The following is a 21,682-nucleotide window of genomic DNA, read 5'->3' on the forward strand; positions in this document are numbered from 1 at the left end:
ATTTTATGGACAGTATATATTATATACTTGCTGAAATTTCATATTTTATGTACCGTATATAATATATATTTGCTGAACTTTCATATTTTATATACAGTATATAGTATATATTTTCTGAAATTTGATATTTTATGTACAGTATATAATATATATTTGGTGAATTTTGATATTTCATGTACGGCATATAATATATATTTGTTGAAATTTGATATTTTATGTACAGTATATAATATATATTTGCTGTATTTTCATATTTAATCTATGGTATATAATATATATTTGGTGAAATTTGATATTTTATATGCAGCATATAATATATATTTGGTGAAATTTGATATTTTATATACAGTATATAATATATTTCGGGTGTACTTTCATATTTTATCTACAGTATATAATATATATTTTTTGAAATTTGATATTATATATACAGTATATAATATATATTTGGTGAAATTTGATATTTTATGGACAGTATATAAGATATATGCGGTGAAATTTGATATTTTATGTACTGTATATAATGTATATTTGGTGTACTTACATATTTTATGTACAGTATGTAATATATATTTTTTGAAATTTGATATTATATGTACAGTATATAATATATATTTGGTGAAATTTGATATTTTATGGACAGTATATAATATATATTTGGTGAAATTTGATATTTTATGTACAGTATGTTGCATATATTTGGTGTACTTTCATAATTTATGTACTATATATTATATATTTGGTTAAATTTGATATTTTTTGTTCAGTATATAGTATGCATTTGGTGTACTTTCGTATTTTATGTACAGTATATAATATATATTTGCTGTGCTTTGATATTTTTTGTAGAGTATATAATATATATTTGGTGTAGTTTCATATTTTATGTACAGTATATAATATATATTTTTTGAAATTTGATATTATATGTACAGTATATAATATATAATTGGTGAAATTTGATATTTTATGTACAGTATATAATACATATTTGGTGAGATTTGATATTTTATGTACAGTACATAATATATGTTTGATGAAATTTGATATTTTTTGTACAGTATATAATATATATTTGCTGTATTTTCATATTTTATGTATGGTATATAATATATATTTGGTGAAATTTGATATTTTATATAGAGCATATAATATATATTTGGTGAAATTTGATATTTTATATACAGCATATAATATATATTTGGTGAAATTTGATATTTTATGTACAGTATATATTTCTGGTATACTTTCATATTTTATGAACAGTATATAATATATAATTTTTGAAATTTGATATTATATGTACAGTATATAATATATATTTGGTGAAATTTGATATTTTATGGACAGTATATGATATATATTTGGTGAAATTTGATATTTCATGTACAGTAAATAATATGTATTTGCTGTATTTTCATATTTTATGTATAGTATATAGTATACATTTGGTGAAATTTGATATTTTATGTACAGTATATCAAATATATTTGGTGAAATTTGATATTTTATGTACAGTATGTTATATATATTTGGTGTACTTTCATAATTTATGTACAATATATATTATATATTTGGTTAAATTTGATATTTTATGTACAGTATGTTGCATATATTTGGTGTACTTTCATAATTTATGTACTATATATTATATATTTGGTTAAATTTGATATTTTTTGTTCAGTATATAGTATGCATTTGGTGTACTATCATATTTTATGTACAGTATATAATATATATTTGCTGTGCTTTGATATTTTATGTAGAGTATATAATATGTATTTGGTGTACTTTCATATTTTATGTACAGTATATAATATATATTTTTTGAAATTTCATATTATATGTACAGTATATAATATAATAATTGGTGAAATTTGATATTTTATGTACAGTATTTAATATATATTTTCTGAAATTTGATATTATATTTTCAGCATGTAATATATATTTGGTAAAATTTGATATTTTATGGACAGTATATATTATATACTTGCTGAAATTTCATATTTTATGTACCGTATATAATATATATTTGCTGAACTTTCATATTTTATATACAGTATATAGTATATATTTTCTGAAATTTGATATTTTATGTACAGTATATAATATATATTTGGTGAATTTTGATATTTCATGTACGGCATATAATATATATTGGTTGAAATTTGATATTTTATGTACAGTATATAATATATATTTGCTGTATTTTCATATTTAATCTATGGTATATAATATATATTTGGTGAAATTTGATATTTTATATGCAGCATATAATATATATTTGGTGAAATTTGATATTTTATATACAGTATATAATATATTTCGGGTGTACTTTCATATTTTATGTACAGTATATAATATATATTTTTTGAAATTTGATATTATATATACAGTATATAATATATATTTGGTGAAATTTGATATTTTATGGACAGTATATAAGATATATGCGGTGAAATTTGATATTTTATGTACTGTATATAATGTATATTTGGTGTACTTACATATTTTATGTACAGTATGTAATATATATTTTTTGAAATTTGATATTATATGTACAGTATATAATATATATTTGGTGAAATTTGATATTTTATGGACAGTATATAATATATATTTGGTGAAATTTGATATTTTATGTACAGTATGTTGCATATATTTGGTGTACTTTCATAATTTATGTACTATATATTATATATTTGGTTAAATTTGATATTTTTTGTTCAGTATATAGTATGCATTTGGTGTACTTTCGTATTTTATGTACAGTATATAATATATATTTGCTGTGCTTTGATATTTTTTGTAGAGTATATAATATATATTTGGTGTAGTTTCATATTTTATGTACAGTATATAATATATATTTTTTGAAATTTGATATTATATGTACAGTATATAATATATAATTGGTGAAATTTGATATTTTATGTACAGTATATAATACATATTTGGTGAGATTTGATATTTTATGTACAGTACATAATATATGTTTGATGAAATTTGATATTTTTTGTACAGTATATAATATATATTTGCTGTATTTTCATATTTTATGTATGGTATATAATATATATTTGGTGAAATTTGATATTTTATATAGAGCATATAATATATATTTGGTGAAATTTGATATTTTATATACAGCATATAATATATATTTGGTGAAATTTGATATTTTATGTACAGTATATATTTCTGGTATACTTTCATATTTTATGAACAGTATATAATATATAATTTTTGAAATTTGATATTACATGTACAGTATATAATATATATTTGGTGAAATTTGATATTTTATGGACAGTATATGATATATATTTGGTGAAATTTGATATTTCATGTACAGTAAATAATATGTATTTGCTGTATTTTCATATTTTATGTATAGTATATAGTATACATTTGGTGAAATTTGATATTTTATGTACAGTATATCAAATATATTTGGTGAAATTTGATATTTTATGTACAGTATGTTATATATATTTGGTGTACTTTCATAATTTATGTACAATATATATTATATATTTGGTTAAATTTGATATTTTATGTACAGTATGTTGCATATATTTGGTGTACTTTCATAATTTATGTACTATATATTATATATTTGGTTAAATTTGATATTTTTTGTTCAGTATATAGTATGCATTTGGTGTACTATCATATTTTATGTACAGTATATAATATATATTTGCTGTGCTTTGATATTTTATGTAGAGTATATAATATGTATTTGGTGTACTTTCATATTTTATGTACAGTATATAATATATATTTTTTGAAATTTCATATTATATGTACAGTATATAATATAATAATTGGTGAAATTTGATATTTTATGTACAGTATATAATATATATTTTCTGAAATTTGATATTATATTTTCACCATGTAATATATATTTGGTAAAATTTGATATTTTATGGACAGTATATATTATATACTTGCTGAAATTTCATATTTTATGTACCGTATATAATATATATTTGCTGAACTTTCATATTTTATATACAGTATATAGTATATATTTTCTGAAATTTGATATTTTATGTACAGTATATAATATATATTTGGTGAATTTTGATATTTCATGTGCGGCATATAATATATATTTGTTGAAATTTGATATTTTATGTACAGTATATAATATATATTTGCTGTATTTTCATATTTAATCTATGGTATATAATATATATTTGGTGAAATTTGATATTTTATATACAGCATATAATATATATTTGGTGAAATTTGATATTTTATATACAGTATATAATATATTTCGGGTGTACTTTCATATTTTATCTACAGTATATAATATATATTTTTTGAAATTTGATATTATATATACAGTATATAATATATATTTGGTGAAATTTGATATTTTATGGACAGTATATAAGATATATGTGGTGAAATTTGATATTTTATGTACTGTATATAATGTATATTTGGTGTACTTACATATTTTATGTACAGTATGTAATATATATTTTTTGAAATTTGATATTATATGTACAGTATATAACATATATTTGGTGAAATTTGATATTTTATGGACAGTATATAATATATATTTGGTGAAATTTGATATTTTATGTACAGTATGTTGCATATATTTGGTGTACTTTCATAATTTATGTACTATATATTATATATTTGGTTAAATTTGATATTTTTTGTTCAGTATATAGTTTGCATTTGGTGTACTTTCGTATTTTATGTACAGTATATAATATATATTTGCTGTGCTTTGATATTTTATGTAGAGTATATAATATATATTTGGTGTACTTTCATATTTTATGTACAGTATATAATATATATTTTTTGAAATTTGATATTATATGTACAGTATATAATATATAATTGGTGAAATTTGATATTTTATGTACAGTATATAATACATATTTGGTGAGATTTGATATTTTATGTACAGTACATAATATATGTTTGATGAAATTTGATATTTTTTGTACAGTATATAATATATATTTGCTGTATTTTCATATTTTATGTATGGTATATAATATATATTTGGTGAAATTTGATATTTTATATAGAGCATATAATATATATTTGGTGAAATTTGATATTTTATATACCGTATATAATATATTTTGGGTGTAATTTCATATTTTATGTACAGTATATAATATATATTTTTTGAAATTTGATATTATATATACGGTATATAATATATATTTGGTGAAATTTGATATTTTATGGACAGTATATAAGATATATTTGGTGAAATTTGATATTTTACGTACTGTATATAATGTATATTTGGTGTACTTACATATTTTATGTACAGTATGTAATATATATTTTTTGAAATTTGATATTATAAGTACAGTATATAAGATATATTTGGTGAAATTTGATATTTTATGGACAGTATATAATATATATTTGGTGAAATTTGATATTTTATGTACAGTATATCAAATATATTTGGTGAAATTTGATATTTTATGTACAGTATGTTATATATATTTGGTGTACTTTCATAATTTATGTACTATATGTTATATATTTGGTTAAATTTGATATTTTGTGTACAGTATATAATATGCATTTGGTGTGCTTTCATATTTTATTTACAGTATATAATATATATTTGCTGTACTTTCATATTTTATGTGCAGTATATAATACATATTTAGTGTACTTTCATGTTTTATGTACAGTATATGGTTTATATTAGGTGAAATTTGATGTTTTATATACAGTATATAATATATATTTCGTCTACTTTCATATTTCATATACAGTATAAAATAAATTTGGTGTACTTTCATATTTTATGTACAGTATATAATATATATTTTCTGAAATTTGATATTATATGTACAGTATATAATATATATTTGGTAAAATTTGATATTTTATGGACAGTATATATTATATATTTGGTGAAATTTCATATTTTATGTACCGTATATAATATATATTTGGTGAAATTTCATATTTTATATACAGTATATAGTATATATTTTCTGAAATTTGATATTTTATGTACAGTATGTAATATATATTTGGTGAATTTTGATATTTCATGTACGGCATAGAATATATATTTGTTGAAATTTGATATTTTATGTACAGTATGTAATATATATATGCTGTATTTTCATATTTAATCTATGTTATATAATATATATTTGGTGAAATTTGATATTTTATATACAGTATATAATATATATTTGGTGAAATTTGATATTTTATATACAGTATATAATATATTTCGGGTGTACTTTCATATTTTATGTACAGTATATAATATATATTTTTTGAAATTTGATATTATATATACAGTATATAATATATATTTGGTGAAATTTGATATTTTATGGACAGTATATAAGATATATGTGGTGAAATTTGATATTTTATGTACTGTATATAATGTATATTTGGTGTACTTACATATTTTATGTACAGTGTGTAATATATATTTTTTGAAATTTGATATTATATGTACAGTATATAATATATATTTGATGAAATTTGATATTTTATGGACAGTATATAATATATATTTGGTGAAATTTGATATTTTATGTACAGTATATCAAATATATTTGTTGGAATTTGATATTTTATGTACAGTATGTTGCATACATTTGGTGTACTTTCATAATTTATGTACTATATATTATATATTTGGTTAAATTTGATATTTTTTGTTCAGTATATAGTATGCATTTGGTGTACTTTCGTATTTTATGTACAGTATATAATATATATTTGCTGTGCTTTGATATTTTATGTAGAGTATATAATATATATTTGGTGTATTTACATATTTTATGTACAGTATATAATATATATTTTTTGAAATTTGATATTATATGTACAGTATATAATATATAATTGGTGAAATTTGATATTTTATGTACATTATATAATATATATTTGGTGAGATTTGATATTTTATGTACAGTATACAATATATGTTTTATGAAATTTGATATTTTTTGTACAGTATATAATATATATTTGCTGTATTTTCATATTTTATGTATGATATATAATATATATTTGGTGAAATTTGATATTTTATATACAGCATATAATATATATTTGGTGAAATTTGATATTTGATGTACAGTATATAATATATTTCTGGTGTACTTTCATATTTTATGAACAGTATATAATATATAATTTTTGAAATTTGATATTATATGTACAGTATATAATATATATTTGGTGAAATTTGATATTTTATGGACAGTATATAATATATATTTGGTGAAATTTGATATTTCATGTACAGTATATAATATGTATTTGCTGTATTTTCATATTTTATGTATAGTATATAATATACATTTGGTGAAATTTGATATTTTATATACAGTATATCAAATATATTTGGTGAAATTTGATATTTTATGTACAGTATGTTATATATATTTGGTGTACTTTCATAATTTATGTACAATATATATTATATATTTGGTTAAATTTGATATTTTGTGTACAGTATATAATATGAATTTGATGTACTTTCATATTTTATTTACAGTATATAATATATATTTACTGTACTTTCATATTTTATGCGCAGTATATAGTACATATTTAGTGTACTTTCATGTTTTATGTACAGTATATGGTATATATTAGGTGAAATTTGATGTTTTATATACAGTATATAATATATATTTCGTCTACTTTCATATTTCATATACAGTATAAAATAAATTTGGTGTACTTTCATATTTTATGTACAGTATATAATATATATTTTTTGAAATTTGATATTATATATACAGTATATAATATATATTTGGTGAAATTTGATATTTTATGGACAGTATATAAGATATATGTGGTGAAATTTGATATTTTATGTACTGTATATAATGTATATTTGGTGTACTTACATATTTTATGTACAGTATGTAATATATATTTTTTGAAATTTGATATGTGTACAGTATATAATATATATTTGGTGAAATTTGATATTTTATGGACAGTACATAATATATATTTGGTGAAATTTGATATTTTATGTACAGTATGTTGCATATATTTGGTGTACTTTCAAAATTTATGTACTATATATTATATATTTGGTTAAATTTGATATTTTTTGTTCAGTATATAGTATGCATTTGGTGTACTTTCGTATTTTATGTACAGTATATAATATATATTTGCTGTGCTTTGATATTTTATGTAGAGTATATAATATATATTTGGTGTAGTTTCATATTTTATGTACAGTATATAATATATATTTTTTGAAATTTGATATTATATGTACAGTATATAATATATAATTGGTGAAATTTGATATTTTATGTACAGTATATAATACATATTTGGTGAGATTTGATATTTTATGTACAGTACATAATATATGTTTGATGAAATTTGATATTTTTTGTACAGTATATAATATATATTTGCTGTATTTTCATATTTTATGTATGGTATATAATATATATTTGGTGAAATATGATATTTTATATAGAGCATATAATATATATTTGGTGAAATTTGATATTTTATATACAGTATATATTTCGGGTGTACTTTCATATTTTATGTACAGTATATAATATATATTTTTTGAAATTTGATATTATATATACGGTATATAATATATATTTGGTGAAATTTGATATTTTATGGACAGTATATAAGATATATTTGGTGAAATTTGATATTTTATGTACTGTATATAATGTATATTTGGTGTACTTACATACTTTATGTACAGTATGTAATATATATTTTTTGAAATTTGATATTATAAGTACAGTATATAATATATATTTGGTGAAATTTGATATTTTATGGACAGTATATAATATATAATTGGTGAAATTTGATATTTTATGTACAGTATATCAAATATATTTGGTGAAATTTGATATTTTATGTACAGTATGTTATATATATTTGGTGTACTTTCATAATTTATGTTCTATATATTATATATTTAGTTAAATTTGATATTTTGTGTACAGTATATAATATGCATTTCGTGTACTTTCATATTTTATTTACAGTATATAATATATATTTGCTGTACTTTCATATTTTATGCGCAGTATATAATACATATTTAGTGTACTTTCATGTTTTATGTACAGTATATGGTTTATATTAGGTGAAATTTGATGTTTTATATACAGTATATAATATATATTTCGTCTACTTTCATATTTCACATACAGTATAAAATAAATTTGGTGTACTTTCATATTTTATGTACTGTATATAATATATATTTTCTCAAATTTGATATTATATGTACAGTATATAATATATATTTGGTAAAATGTGATATTTTATGGACAGTATATATTATATATTTGGTGAAATTTCATATTTTATGTACCGTATATAATATATATTTGGTGAAATTTCATATTTTATATACAGTATATAGTATATATTTTCTGAAATTTGATATTTTATGTACAGTATGTAATATATATTTGGTGAATTTTGATATTTCATGTACGGCATAGAATATATATTTGTTGAAATTTGATATTTTATGTACAGTATGTAATATATATTTGCTGTATTTTCATATTTAATCTATGTTATATAATATATATTTGGTGAAATTTGATATTTTATATACAGCATATAATATATATTTGGTGAAATTTGATATTTTATATACAGTATATAATATATTTCGGGTGTACTTTCATATTTTATGTACAGTATATAATATATATTTTTTGAAATTTGATATTATATATACAGTATATAATATATATTTGGTGAAATTTGATATTTTATGGACAGTATATAAGATATATGTGGTGAAATTTGATATTTTATGTACTGTATATAATGTATATTTGGTGTACTTACATATTTTATGTACAGTGTGTAATATATATTTTTTGAAATTTGATATTATATGTACAGTATATAATATATATTTGATGAAATTTGATATTTTATGGACAGTATATAATATATATTTGGTGAAATTTGATATTTTATGTACAGTATATCAAATATATTTGTTGAAATTTGATATTTTATGTACAGTATGTTGCATACATTTGGTGTACTTTCATAATTTATGTACTATATATTATATATTTGGTTAAATTTGATATTTTTTGTTCAGTATATAGTATGCATTTGGTGTACTTTCGTATTTTATGTACAGTATATAATATATATTTGCTGTGCTTTGATATTTTATGTAGAGTATATAATATATATTTGGTGTATTTACATATTTTATGTACAGTATATAATATATATTTTTTGAAATTTGATATTATATGTACAGTATATAATATATAATTGGTGAAATTTGATATTTTATGTACAGTATATAATATATATTTGGTGAGATTTGATATTTTATGTACAGTATATAATATATGTTTTATGAAATTTGATATTTTTTGTACAGTATATAATATATATTTGCTGTATTTTCATATTTTATGTATGATATATAATATATATTTGTTGAAATTTGATATTTTATATACAGCATATAATATATATTTGGTGAAATTTGATATTTTATGTACAGTATATAATATATTTCTGGTGTACTTTCATATTTTATGAACAGTATATAATATATAATTTTTGAAATTTGATATTATATGTACAGTATATAATATATATTTGGTGAAATTTGATATTTTATGGACAGTATATAATATATATTTGGTGAAATTTGATATTTCATGTACAGTATATAATATGTATTTGCTGTATTTTCATATTTTATGTATAGTATATAATATACATTTGGTGAAATTTGATATTTTATATACAGTATATCAAATATATTTGGTGAAATTTGATATTTTATGTACAGTATGTTATATATATTTGGTGTACTTTCATAATTTATGTACAATATATATTATATATTTGGTTAAATTTGATATTTTGTGTACAGTATATAATATGCATTTGGTGTACTTTCATATTTTATTTACAGTATATAATATGTATTTGCTGTACTTTCATATTTTATGCGCAGTATATAATACATATTTAGTGTACTTTCATGTTTTATGTACAGTATATGGTATATATTAGGTGAAATTTGATGTTTTATATACAGTATATAATATATATTTCGTCTACTTTCATATTTTATATACAGTATAAAATAAATTTGGTGTACTTTCATATTTTATGTACAGTATATAATATATATTTTTTGAAATTTGATATTATATGTACAGTATATAATATATATTTGGTAAAATTTTATATTTTATGGACAGTATATATTATATATTTGGTGAAATTTCATATTTTATGTACCGTATATAATATATATTTGGTGAAATTTCATATTTTATATACAGTATATAGTATATATTTTCTGAAATTTGATATTTTATGTACAGTATGTAATATATATTTGGTGAATTTTGATATTTCATGTACGGCATATAATATATATTTGTTGAAATTTGATATTTTATGTACAGTATATAATATATATTTGCTGTATTTTCATATTTAATCTATGGTATATAATATATATTTGGTGAAATTTGATATTTTATAAACAGCATATAATATATATTTGGTGAAATTTGATATTTTATATACAGTCTATATTTCGGGTGTACTTTCATATTTTATGTACAGTATATAATATATATTTTTTGAAATTTGATATTATATATACAGTATATAATATATATTTGGTGAAATTTGATATTTTATGGACAGTATATAAGATATATGTGGTGAAATTTGATATTTTATATACTGTATATAATGTATATTTGGTGTACTTACATATTTTATGTACAGCGTCTAATATACATTTTTTGAAATTTGATATTATATGTACAGTATATAATACATATTTGATGAAATTTGATATTTTATGGACAGTATATAATATATATTTGGTGAAATTTGATATTTTATGTACAGTATATCAAATATATTTGGTGAAATTTGATATTTTATGTACAGTATGTTGCATACATTTGGTGTACTTTCATAATTTATGTACTATATATTATATATTTGGTTAAATTTGATATTTTTTGTTCAGTATATAGTATGCATTTGGTGTACTTTCGTATTTTATGTACAGTATATAATATATATTTGCTGTGCTTTGATATTTTATGAAGAGTATATAATATATATTTGGTGTATTTACATATTTTATGTACAGTATATAATATATATTTTTTGAAATTTGATATTATATGTACAGTATATAATATATAATTGGTGAAATTTGATATTTTATGTACAGTATATAATATATATTTGGTGAGATTTGATATTTTATGTACAGTATATAATATATGTTTTATGAAATTTGATATTTTTTGTACAGTATATAATATATATTTGCTGTATTTTCATATTTTATGTATGATATATAATATATATTTGGTGAAATTTGATATTTTATATACAGCATATAATATATATTTGGTGAAATTTGATATTTTATGTACAGTATATAATATATTTCTGGTGTACTTTCATATTTTATGAACAGTATATAATATATAATTTTTGAAATTTGATATTATATGTACAGTATATAATATATATTTGGTGAAATTTGATATTTTATGGACAGTATATAATATATATTTGGTGAAATTTGATATTTCATGTACAGTATATATTATGTATTTGCTGTATTTTCATATTTTATGTATAGTATGTAATATATATTTGGTGAAATTTGATATTTTATATACAGTATATCAAATATATTTGGTGTAATTTGATATTTTATGTAGAGTATGTTATATATATTTGGTGTACTTTCATAATTTATATACAATATATATTATATATTTGGTTAAATTTGATATTAATTTGGTGTACTTTCATATTTTATTTACAGTATATAATATATATTTGCTGTACTTTCATATTTTATGCACAGTATATATTACATATTTAGTGTACTTTCATGTTTTATGTACAGTATATGGTATATATTAGGTGAAAATTGATGTTTTATATACAGTATATAATATATATTTCATCTACTTTCATATTACATATACAGTATAAAATAAATTTGGTGTACTTTCATATTTTATGTACAGTATATAATATATATTTTTTGAAATTTGATATTATATGTACAGTATATAATATATATTTGGTAAAATTTGATATTTTATGGACAGTATATATTATATACTTGCTGAAATTTCATATTTTATGTACCGTATATAATATATATTTGGTGAACTTTCATATTTTATATACAGTATATAGTATATATTTTCTGAAATTTGATATTTTATGTACAGTATATAATATATATTTGGTGAATTTTGATATTTCATGTACGGCATATAATATATATTTGTTGAAATTTGATATTTTATGTACAGTATATAATATATATTTGCTGTATTTTCATATTTAATCTATGGTATATAATATATATTTGGTGAAATTTGATATTTTATATACAGCATATAATATATATTTGGTGAAATTTGATATTTTATATACAGTATATAATATATTTCGGGTGTACTTTCATATTTTATGTACAGTATATAATATATATTTTTTGAAATTTGATATTATATATACAGTATATAATATATATTTGGTGAAATTTGATATTTTATGGACAGTATATAAGATATATGTGGTGAAATTTGATAATTTATGTACTGTGTATAATGTATATTTGGTGTACTTACATATTTTATGTACAGTGTGTAATATATATTTTTTGAAATTTGATATTATATGTACAGTATATAATATATATTTGGTGAAATTTGATATTTTATGGACAGTATATAATATATATTTGGTGAAATTTGATATATTATGTACAGTATGTTGCATATATTTGGTGTAGTTTCATAATTTATGTACTATATATAGTATATTTGGTTAAATTTGATATTTTTTGTTCAGTATATAGTATGCATTTGGTGTACTTTCTTATTTTATGTACAGTATATAATATATATTTGCTGTGCTTTGATATTTTATGTAGAGTATATAATATATATTTGGTGTACTTTCATATTTTATATACAGTATATAATATATATTTTTTGAAATTTGATATTATATGTACAGTATATAATATATAATTGGTGAAATTTGATATTTTATGTACAGTATATAATATATATTTGGTGAGATTTGATATTTTATGTACAGTATATAATATATGTTTGAGGAAATTTGATATTTTTTGTACAGTATATAATATATATTTGCTGTATTTTCATATTTTATGTATGGTATATAATATATATTTGGTGAAATTTGATATTTTATATACAGCATATAATATATATTTGGTGAAATTTGATATTTTATGTACAGTACATAATATATTTCTGGTGTACTTTCATATTTTATGAACAGTATATAATATATAATTTTTGAAATTTGATATTATATGTACAGTATATAATATATATTTGGTGAAATTTGATATTTTATGGACAGTATATACTATATATTTGGTGAAATTTGATATTTCATGTACAGTATATAATATGTATTTGCTGTATTTTCATATTTTATGTATAGTATGTAATATACATTTGGTGAAATTTGATATTTTATATACAGTATATCAAATATATTTGGTGAAATTTGATATTTTATGTAGAGTATGTTATATATATTTGGTGTACTTTCATAATTTATGTACAATATATATTATATATTTGGTTAAATTTGATATTTTGTGTACAGTATATAATATGAATTTGGTGTACTTTCATATTTTATTTACAGTATATAATATATATTTGCTGTACTTTCATATTTTATGCGCAGTATATATTACATATTTAGTGTACTTTCATGTTTTATGTACAGTATATGGTATATATTAGGTGAAAATTGATGTTTTATATACAGTATATAATATATATTTCGTCTACTTTCATATTACATATACAGTATAAAATAAATTTGGTGTACTTTCATATTTTATGTACAGTATATAATATATATTTTTTGAAATTTGATATTATATGTACAGTATATAATATATATTTGGTAAAATTTGATATTTTATGGACAGTATATATTATATACTTGCTGAAATTTCATATTTTATGTACCGTATATAATATATATTTGGTGAACTTTCATATTTTATATACAGTATATAGTATATATTTTCTGAAATTTGATATTTTATGTACAGTATATAATATATATTTGGTGAATTTTGATATTTCATGTACGGCATATAATATATATTTGTTGAAATTTGATATTTTATGTACAGTATATAATATATATTTGCTGTATTTTCATATTTAATCTATGGTATATAATATATATTTGGTGAAATTTGATATTTTATATACAGCATATAATATATATTTGGTGAAATTTGATATTTTATATACAGTATATAATATATTTCGGGTGTACTTTCATATTTTATGTACAGTATATAATATATATTTTTTGAAATTTGATATTATATATACAGTATATAATATATATTTGGTGAAATTTGATATTTTATGGACAGTATATAAGATATATGTGGTGAAATTTGATATTTTATGTACTGTATATAATGTATATTTGGTGTACTTACATATTTTATGTACAGTATGTAATATATATTTTTTGAAATTTGATATTATATGTACAGTATATAATATATATTTGGTGAAATTTGATATTTTATGGACAGTATATAAGATATATGTGGTGAAATTTGATATTTTATGTACTGTATATAATGTATATTTGGTGTACTTACATATTTTATGTACAGCGTTTAATATATATTTTTTGAAATTTGATATTATATGTACAGTATATAATACATATTTGATGAAATTTGATATTTTATGGACAGTATATAATATATATTTGGTGAAATTTGATATTTTATGTACAGTATATCAAATATATTTGGTGAAATTTGATATTTTATGTACAGTATGTTGCATACATTTGGTGTACTTTCATAATTTATGTACTATATATTATATATTTGGTTAAATTTGATATTTTTTGTTCAGTATATAGTATGCATTTGGTGTACTTTCGTATTTTATGTACAGTATATAATATATATTTGCTGTGCTTTGATATTTTATGTAGAGTATAATATATATATTTGGTGTATTTACATATTTTATGTACAGTATATAATATATATTTTTTGAAATTTGATATTATATGTACAGTATATAATATATAATTGGTGAAATTTGATATTTTATGTACAGTATATAATATATATTTGGTGAGATTTGATATTTTATGTACAGTATATAATATATGTTTTATGAAATTTGATATTTTTTGTACAGTATATAATATATATTTGCTGTATTTTCATATTTTATGTATGATATATAATATATATTTGGTGAAATTTGATATTTTATATACAGCATATAATTTATATTTGGTGAAATTTGATATTTTATGTACAGTATATAATATATTTCTGGTGTACTTTCATATTTTATGAACAGTATATAATATATAATTTTTGAAATTTGATATTATATGTACAGTATATAATATATATTTGGTGAAATTTGATATTTTATGGACAGTATATAATATATATTTGGTGAAATTTGATATTTCATGTACAGTATATAATATGTATTTGCTGTATTTTCATATTTTATGTATAGTATGTAATATACATTTGGTGAAATTTGATATTTTATATACAGTATATCAAATATATTTGGTGAAATTTGATATTTTATGTAGAGTATGTTATATATATTTGGTGTACTTTCATAATTTATATACAATATATATTATATATTTGGTTAAATTTGATATGAATTTGGTGTACTTTCATATTTTATTTACAGTATATAATATATATTTGCTGTACTTTCATATTTTATGCACAGTATATATTACATATTTAGTGTACTTTCATGTTTTATGTACAGTATATGGTATATATTAGGTGAAAATTGATGTTTTGTATACAGTATATAATATATATTTCGTCTACTTTCATATTACATATACAGTATAAAATAAATTTGGTGTACTTTCATATTTTATGTACAGTATATAATATATATTTTTTGAAATTTGATATTATATGTACAGTATATAATATATATTTGGTAAAATTTGATATTTTATGGACAGTATATATTATATACTTGCTGAAATTTCATATTTTATGTACAGTATATAATATATATTTGGTGAACTTTCATATTTTATATACAGTATATAGTATATATTTTCTGAAATTTGATATTTTATGTACAGTATATAATATATATTTGGTGAATTTTGATATTTCATGTACGGCATATAATATATATTTGTTGAAATTTGATATTTTATGTACAGTATATAATATATATTTGCTGTATTTTCATATTTAATCTATGGTATATAATATATATTTGGTGAAATTTGATATTTTATATACAGCATATAATATATATTTGGTGAAATTTGATATTTTATATACAGTATATAATATATTTCGGGTGTACTTTCATATTTTATGTACAGTATATAATATATATTTTTTGAAATTTGATATTATATATACAGTATATAATATATATTTGGTGAAATTTGATATTTTATGGACAGTATATAAGATATATGTGGTGAAATTTGATATTTTATGTACTGTATATAATGTATATTTGGTGTACTTACATATTTTATGTACAGTGTGTAATATATATTTTTTGAAATTTGATATTATATGTACAGTATATAATATATATTTGGTGAAATTTGATATTTAATGGACAGTATATAATATATATTTGGTGAAATTTGATATATTATGTACAGTATGTTGCATATATTTGGTGTAGTTTCATAATTTATGTACTATATATAGTATATTTGGTTAAATTTGATATTTTTTGTTCAGTATATAGTATGCATTTGGTGTACTTTCTTATTTTATGTACAGTATATAATATATATTTGCTGTGCTTTGATATTTTATGTATAGTATATAATATATATTTGGTGTACTTTCATATTTTATATACAGTATATAATATATATTTTTTGAAATTTGATATTATATGTACAGTATATAATATATAATTGGTGAAATTTGATATTTTATGTACAGTATATAATATATATTTGGTGAGATTTGATATTTTATGTACAGTATATAATATATGTTTGATGAAATTTGATATTTTTTGTACAGTATATAATATATATTTGCTGTATTTTCATATTTTATGTATGGTATATAATATATATTTGATGAAATTTGATATTTTATATACAGCATATAATATATATTTGGTGAAATTTGATATTTTATGTACAGTACATAATATATTTCTGGTGTACTTTCATATTTTATGAACAGTATATAATATATAATTTTTGAAATTTGATATTATATGTACAGTATATAATATATATTTGGTGAAATTTGATATTTTATGGACAGTATATACTATATATTTGGTGAAATTTGATATTTCATGTACAGTATATAATATGTATTTGCTGTATTTTCATATTTTATGTATAGTATGTAATATACATTTGGTGAAATTTGATATTTTATATACAGTATATCAAATATATTTGGTGAAATTTGATATTTTATGTAGAGTATGTTATATATATTTGGTGTACTTTCATAATTTATGTACAATATATATTATATATTTGGTTAAATTTGATATTTTGTGTACAGTATATAATATGAATTTGGTGTACTTTCATATTTTATTTACAGTATATAATATATATTTGCTGTACTTTCATATTTTATGCGCAGTATATATTACATATTTAGTGTACTTTCATGTTTTATGTACAGTATATGGTATATATTAGGTGAAAATTCATGTTTTATATACAGTATATAATATATATTTCGTCTACTTTCATATTACATATACAGTATAAAATAAATTTGGTGTACTTTCATATTTTATGTACAGTATATAATATATATTTTTTGAAATTTGATATTATATGTACAGTATATAATATATATTTGGTAAAATTTGATATTTTATGGACAGTATATATTATATACTTGCTGAAATTTCATATTTTATGTACCGTATATAATATATATTTGGTGAACTTTCATATTTTATATACAGTATATAGTATATATTTTCTGAAATTTGATATTTTATGTACAGTATATAATATATATTTGGTGAATTTTGATATTTCATGTACGGCATATAATATATATTAGTTGAAATTTGATATTTTATGTACAGTATATAATATATATTTGCTGTATTTTCATATTTAATCTATGGTATATAATATATATTTGGTGAAATTTGATATTTTATATACAGCATATAATATATATTTGGTGAAATTTGATATTTTATATACAGTATATAATATATTTCGGGTGTACTTTCATATTTTATGTACAGTATATAATATATATTTTTTGAAATTTGATATTATATATACAGTATATAATATATATTTGGTGAAATTTGATATTTTATGGACAGTATATAAGATATATGTGGTGAAATTTGATATTTTATGTACTGTATATAATGTATATTTGGTGTACTTACATATTTTATGTACAGTATGTAATATATATTTTTTGAAATTTGATATTATATGTACAGTATATAATATATATTTGGTGAAATTTGATATTTTATGGACAGTATATAAGATATATGTGGTGAAATTTGATATTTTATGTACTGTATATAATGTATATTTGGTGTACTTACATATTTTATGTACAGCGTTTAATATATATTTTTTGAAATTTGATATTATATGTACAGTATATAATACATATTTGATGAAATTTGATATTTTATGGACAGTATATAATATATATTTGGTGAAATTTGATATTTTATGTACAGTATATCAAATATATTTGGTGAAATTTGATATTTTATGTACAGTATGTTGCATACATTTGGTGTACTTTCATAATTTATGTACTATATATTATATATTTGGTTAAATTTGATATTTTTTGTTCAGTATATAGTATGCATTTGGTGTACTTTCGTATTTTATGTACAGTATATAATATATATTTGCTGTGCTTTGATATTTTATGTAGAGTATAATATATATATTTGGTGTATTTACATATTTTATGTACAGTATATAATATATATTTTTTGAAATTTGATATTATATGTACAGTATATAATATATAATTGGTGAAATTTGATATTTTATGTACAGTATATAATATATATTTGGTGAGATTTGATATTTTATGTACAGTATATAATATATGTTTTATGAAATTTGATATTTTTTGTACAGTATATAATATATATTTGCTGTATTTTCATATTTTATGTATGATATATAATATATATTTGGTGAAATTTGATATTTTATATACAGCATATAATTTACATTTGGTGAAATTTGATATTTTATGTACAGTATATAATATATTTCTGGTGTACTTTCATATTTTATGAACAGTATATAATATATAATTTTTGAAATTTGATATTATATGTACAGTATATAATATATATTTGGTGAAATTTGATATTTTATGGACAGTATATAATATATATTTGGTGAAATTTGATATTTCATGTACAGTATATAATATGTATTTGCTGTATTTTCATATTTTATGTATAGTATGTAATATACATTTGGTGAAATTTGATATTTTATATACAGTATATCATATATATTTGGTGAAATTTGATATTTTATGTAGAGTATGTTATATATATTTGGTGTACTTTCATAATTTATATACAATATATATTATATATTTGGTTAAATTTGATATGAATTTGGTGTACTTTCATATTTTATTTACAGTATATAATATATATTTGCTGTACTTTCATATTTTATGCACAGTATATATTACATATTTAGTGTACTTTCATGTTTTATGTACAGTATATGGTATATATTAGGTGAAAATTGATGTTTTATATACAGTATATAATATGTATTTCGTCTACTTTCATATTACATATACAGTATAAAATAAATTTGGTGTACTTTCATATTTTATGTACAGTATATAATATATATTTTTTGAAATTTGATATTATATGTACAGTATATAATATATATTTGGTAAAATTTGATATTTTATGGACAGTATATATTATATACTTGCTGAAATTTCATATTTTATGTACCGTATATAATATATATTTGGTGAACTTTCATATTTTATATACAGTATATAGTATATATTTTCTGAAATTTGATATTTTATGTACAGTATATAATATATATTTGGTGAATTTTGATATTTCATGTACGGCATATAATATATATTTGTTGAAATTTGATATTATATGTACAGTATATAATATATATTTGGTGAAATTTGATATTTTATGGACAGTATATAATATATATTTGGTGAAATTTGATATTTCATGTACAGTATATAATGTGTATTTGCTGTATTTTCATATTTTATGTATAGTATATAGTATACATTTGGTGAAATTTGATATTTTATGTACAGTATATCAAATATATTTGGTGAAATTTGATATTTTATGTAGAGTATGTTAAATATATTTGGTGTACTTTCATAATTTATGTACAATATATATTATATATTTGGTTAAATTTGATATTTTGTGTACAGTATATAATATGCATTTGGTGTACTTTCATATTTTATTTACAGTATTTAATATATATTTGCTGTACTTTCATATTTTATGCGCAGTAT

The sequence above is a fragment of the Gorilla gorilla genome, chromosome Y (assembly GCF_029281585.2).
Source record: "Gorilla gorilla gorilla isolate KB3781 chromosome Y, NHGRI_mGorGor1-v2.1_pri, whole genome shotgun sequence".
Taxonomy (NCBI): domain Eukaryota; kingdom Metazoa; phylum Chordata; class Mammalia; order Primates; family Hominidae; genus Gorilla; species Gorilla gorilla.